Source organism: Diuraphis noxia, unplaced genomic scaffold (assembly GCF_037042655.1).
Source record: "Diuraphis noxia isolate RWA-SAM2 unplaced genomic scaffold, SU_Dnox_SAM2 contig0001, whole genome shotgun sequence".
In the NCBI taxonomy this organism is placed as follows: domain Eukaryota; kingdom Metazoa; phylum Arthropoda; class Insecta; order Hemiptera; family Aphididae; genus Diuraphis; species Diuraphis noxia.
Genome location: NW_028301711.1, coordinates 79985674 through 79992303, shown reverse-complemented (window position 1 = coordinate 79992303; position 6630 = coordinate 79985674).

Below are 6630 nucleotides of genomic sequence, written 5' to 3'. Positions count from 1 at the left end.
TAATCCATCGAATTCTAATAATAATAAATAAATGTTTTATTTTATTATTTAGCGAAATAAAATATTCCTACCTGTCTCTTTGAGTATGTGTGGAATGTACGAAAGTAATAACTAATAAAGTAATAACCAATCATCGCTAACTCGCTTCGCTTTTAAAATATACTCTCAAAATTAAAAATGATGATCATTTTAGCGACATTACTAAAGTTTAGTAAATTATAATATTTTTATTTCCTTCGCAAATTAATTGAGTTTATTAATAATATGAATAGCTTATTAAAATAGTTTTCAATTAAACATGAATTAGCAAAAGGAAATATTAATAATTCAGAAAATAATCTATCTTAATATTATAAAGACGAATAAGACGATGAGTTGTTAGTTGAAGTTATTGAGGGTATAATCTCCGAAACTCTAACAATATAACTTATTGTTTATAGAATTTAGTATGGAAGAATAAAAAATTAGCAATTTGTTATTAGGTACCAATTTTAAAAATTGTTTCACCTTTACAAAGCTAAAAATACGATAAAATATTATGATTGAGTATACGTCTAGTCTTGTATTTTAAATGACTGTGATAAAAATCTTTTATGGATAGGGTAAATCCACGGAAATTTGTCACGGTAAGTTTTAATCATGACTATAACTGGGTATAATCGATGAATTAACCAAAAATTTTGGATTATATAGAGTGGGTATTTTTAACGGCGACAAAGTGTGCGGGGATCAACTAGTTAAAAATAAATTTCACCAATAATTTAAATACTTATTATTAATTATTAATGCTCAAGAAATATTTATGGAGAATTTAAATTTATAAAATGATCGTTGGTATCATTAAAAATGTCCAATACCATCAAAATGTATATAATTGTTTCAACAACAAAATATCTAAAAATATAACTCATACACAATACATTATTAGTAGTTAGTACATAACTGGTCAAGTCGGTTATATAGTTATTCGGCTAATTGAATATCTTAATAAATATAATATGTACATTGTATACTATGTTTTAATACAGCAAGTATTATAATCGAAAAATAATTGGAAACTCGACAATGTCAGTCCTGGCACCGTTTAGATAACCGAGGTCTTAACTCCTATAAGCTGCAGCAAACGCTCTTTCACCGGTTATTCGTGTACAATAATTATTGTGAATATATTATCAAACAACATTATGTGATTTATTATAATGTTGTTTTATTGTCATTCAGTGTCGATATTATACACTAATATGTACTGAAAGTGATTCATAGTTTGGCTATGGTTTCGTTTAGTAAAAACTAGAAATAAATATTAATATACACATAATGTCCTTAATCCTTATGTATATAGGTACAGAATTTGATGATGACTTGCTCGGGAATAAGATTTACAATTTATGTATTAAATTTATTGTATGGAAAAATAATTCAAAATTGTAACGATTGCTTCAGTGTTCTCTTCGTTGAGGGTTTGGTCTAGTGAAAGAGGGTTGTTAGGATTTTCGCGGGCTCCGGCGAAATTTGGGTCAGTTATTCACTACATATGAACCAATTATAACATATTGCGTAATATTAATATAATATATATACAACTGTGGAATTAATTATTTGCCAACAAGTAATAACATTATATTATAATATCAAAACGTCATCATAAATCATAACATAATAAATATTATATTATAGACATGTTAGTTGTTAATGCACCAAACGGGTATCACAGGTAAACTGACGATAATAAAATTGTATAAATGTAGGCGTTGCCCTGGCACGCAGTACGTACGTATAATATAATACTATACAATTGTAAATGGACTACGCCAGGTATATATCGATATCCAAGAAAACAATCTCCACACACGATGTTATACAGTTTATTACATTATTATTACCTATACACATTTAAACTATCGTTCTCGATTATTTATGCGTTTTAATTTCTAATACCGTTCCACACACACAAGAACGACGAGATATTTGCTCTAACACGATAATAATTAGTAATTACAAACTGATTGTACGCACTTATATGCATAAATATATACACACGTCGAGTTATTTATCTACCCGCGGTATGTATATCGGTAGAAATAATATAAATGATAAACCGAGTGACGGTGACTGCTGCAGAGTATATAAATTATAGCGAGCGGAGAGAGAGAGAGAGAGAGAAATAGAGGAAAACTATCTTCACAATAGCTAGGCGGTCATCTATTCTCATTTCGGAAACAAAATTATAGTGAATAACCGACTTCGTATTTTACAAGTCGGGACCCCGAAAATTTATGCGTTTGAAAATTTTAACCAAAAATGCCAGATTACTCAATGAATCATTGTCCGGGAAGTGAAATGAACATTATTGTACATCAGACTATCTGCAGTGTCCTTTGTAAATTATTATCTTAAATTGCATATTATACAAAGACGACGGTTGATATTTCGAAGATTATTATAATAATATTCATTTTTTGAAGATTTCCATAATCGTGGACTAGGATTATTATGAGTTATTACTTGAAGCTCTGCAGACAACTCCCCTGTACCTATATTGCAGTCACTAAAGTATCCAAATTTTCGAACTACACACATAGTCCCAAATCAGTCCAATCTAAATTATACATAGTACCTATCAATTAATAATAATATGTATTTACAATAAATAATTTTATTTAAATAAAGTAGAACCTTTATTTAACACATTTAAAGGTTCTTTAAAAAATTTGTGAAATAGAATTTTTGTTGAAAAAAATATTTTTTTTTTTATATAAATCTCATTTTAAGTGTACAAAATGCATGAAAATAATAATACATAATATCAGTAAATAAATAAAAAATAAATTTAAATTACCTATATTAAGTATGTAAATTATTATTGTTTTTTTTTTTATTCTTTGTGGTCGAAGAACTTACATGATATCCTGTATTAATATTGTTGTTAACAAACATGTGAATTTCGTACTACACAAAGTGTGTCGTACTACACACAATTTTAGGGACTGCTATATTGCCCAACGTATCCAGCGACACGGTAGTGTCGCGAGCTAAGTAAAAAAAAAAGGAAGGCGAAGCACTCGACCGTGTATATATACAGAAACCTAAACATTCCCATTTAATACGTGTTAATATTTTGGTATTCTTTATTAAAGGCTGTAGGTCTAATAAATGAACCAAATAGTTAGAACGAGATATCAATCGATCGAGAAAATCATAGGCTACGTGCTTTTATAATTTTAAATAGAATCGGTTGAATAGTATTTTAGTTATGATCAAAAAACTGTGGATATTTAAGTGATCATTTTATATTACTTTCGCCGCCGGCTGCCGTATTAAACGCGTCATGTTGACGGGACGAGTGAGAGGATTCTTGCGACGGCGGCGTGTGTCTCCCACTACTATTGCTTCCCCCCACCGCTAGACACATACAACATACTAACACGCGAACATGGTCCACAATCGCTTATCAGTTATCGGTATCGGTGCATTCTGTTTTCGTAATTTGAAATTTCCATGACAAAATTTATTTTGTTATGGAAATTTCGTTCTTTCGTCTCGCGTCCTGCGTACGAGCTTGTTGTCGGCGTTATTGTGTCGTGTCCATAATATTATTATTCAATGCACGTGGTATCACCAAACCTAACCGTATCGACTATCTATCATTTTCCATTGAGCATTTTATTGTTAAATAATATATAGTCGTTATAATAATAATTATTATTATAACAGTCTTTATTATAATTTATAATACTTTATTGTGACTGTCTTCATATTTGTGTCGAATTGTGTCTACATTAAAAATGGTAACTTAACTCCAAAAGGCGCGAGATATGAGGAAAAAAAATATCAGGAGTCTACTCAATCTAAAATCGTAGTTGAAAGTTATAATAGTACTACTATTAAACAGTGCAGTAATAACACGGTACATGAAGTACCATTAAAAAGAAAGAATCCAAAATCCAAACAGTTATTTCCATTTTATTAAATATTGAAAAATGTACCAATAGATCAATTGGTAAATTAAAAATGCCTCTGGTTCAAGGTAGGTGTACTGCAGATAGAGTATTAAAATGGGTGCTGAAGTATAGGAAACAAAATGTACTTTTGTACAGAACGATATGTTTAAACATCTTAAAAAAATTATAAATAAGACATTACATCATAATAATGGAAAAAAAAATAAAAAATATCTTGACCCTAATAAAAACTAATGATATCTCAACAAAAACACTACGTCAACTCCGTGTAAAAAAACGCTAAGTAAAAAAAAAAAATATATAAATGCAATAAAATGTGTGATATAAGGTGGAATCTAAGTAAATAGTTTAATGAATAAAATGTATGTATAAATAATTAATTCAAATTTAATAAAAATTGGTTATTTATATTAATTTAGAATATGAATTATTTTAACTCAAATTGATCCAATTTTGGTTTACTTGGCCGGAAGATTCAGTCTAAAAAATGTATAGCCAAGTACTAATAGTTTATGTAATAAATAATGAAAGCACCATTACAATAAATAAATTGTTTCCGGCTAAGTAAACCAAAATTGGATCAATTTGAGTTAAAACAATTCATATTATAAATTAATATAAATAACCAATTTTTATTAAATTTGAATTAATTATTTATACATACATTTTATTCATTAAACTATTTACTTAGATTCCACCTTATATCACACATTTTATTGCATTTATATATTTTTTTTTTTTACTTAGCGTTTTTTTACACGGAGTTGACGTAGTGTTTTTGTTGAGATATATTATATAGGAAGAGAGTATAATAGCTGTATGACGGGAAGCGGTGGTTTTAGAAAAATTATATAGCACCTATAATGTAGTGAATTGTGAATTGTGATGGTATTAATAAACTTTCGATTAAGTCGACAGTCTTATGATGGTATATATAGAGGTGCTCACGTAGGTACAGCAAATCGGACCGCCGTTATTGAGACCAATATTGGTTGTGGATAACATGGCACGTCATATTATTCGACGCTTGCGAAAAAAAAATTGAATGTTAATGTAATCATATTGTTTTGTAAGTGTCCGAATATCACACGGACAACAGCCGCGGAAACAGAGTGAGAGAGAGAGAGAGAGAGAGAACACATATCATACTATACATTACAGCTGGTACCTATCTCTATACGTATATGAAACATTTATTTTATCTGCAATCGTGAGCCGATATATATGAGGCGTGTCTTGGGGGAATATATTATAACATAAACATATATAATATATATATATATATATATATATATATATTGTGCTCGATTAATAACTATATAATATTATTGACTCGACGTGTCTCGGGTGCGATCTCTGCATTATTTTCATGTGTTCCGTGTATAATAACAATATCGGCGACCGACCCTCCTACTCTCCCCCATCAACCTATTTCGACTCTCGCGCGCACGCCAAACGCCCACGCGACGGATTATTATCGGTCATAACACGATTTTTTTTTCCTTCACACATTTATAATAAACGAGTGCCAGAGTCGTCTGATTATTATACGGAAAGCAAAATATGCGTTCGAGGCCCGGGAAATAATATTGATACGAAAGTCGACGACCCGATGTTCACCATATGTGCGATCGCGTACGACGCAATATCATAATGATCGCACATACCGCATACACCTATGTATATATTATAATATATATTTTTGTAAACCGAGATCCGACGATGATGATGATGGCGATGACGATTACTATAATATCATGTGTGTTCGTGTTCTATAGATATTTATATTTATATCGGAGATTGTTGGGATCCCGAAGACTTGATTTATATTTATTTACATTTTTTCCCCGTTCATATAGTGAAAATGCGCGGCCGTACGTTTACAAACGAGTCTGTCAATATTATACCGCGTGCTATACACGTCTGAAATGTGCGAACGAAAATTAGAATATAATTGGGTACATATTATACATAGATTGTTCGATGAGTCGATTTTTTGAATTTCGTTCATATTTTTCACGGATTTCATAATGCAAAAATTATGAAAAACATTATAAAATATTAAGCACACCGACTCATTTATTATGTCGTTACATACCCAATTGTTTTAAAAATATAAGCAATACAAGAAGTATGAGTACGTATACATTTATATATATATTTGCTGTAATTTCGTGTGCTTCGTAAAGCTGTACAATTGAAGTTACAAAAAAACCAATGACCTATTTTCAATTCATAATTTATATTTTGTAAGCAATTAATGAATTATTATAATACATAATAATTTTAATGAATATTGTTTAGATTTTAGATCATATGACATATAATCAATAATAAGGGCCGCCATCCCCCAACTGAACATGGCAAAAATCTGCGGGTACTCACTAGAAATTCTGCCATATACACAAGTGTTCCAAAATCTACAGTCCCAAAAACCCAAAAGTACCAACCAACCAACCTAATACCTAATACCTACTGATGACCTCAGTTGTCGAAGCTTGATTAAAAAAAAATCAATAATTAAAAATTTAATTTCATGGGCATTCCCTGCAGGGTAGGTGGCAAGACGGGGCACTTGTCCCCACTCCGAGAATTTTAAATTTTTTTTCAAAGCGTTATCTGTAATGCTCCAATTTGATAAATATAGATTAATTTTACAATAATGTAA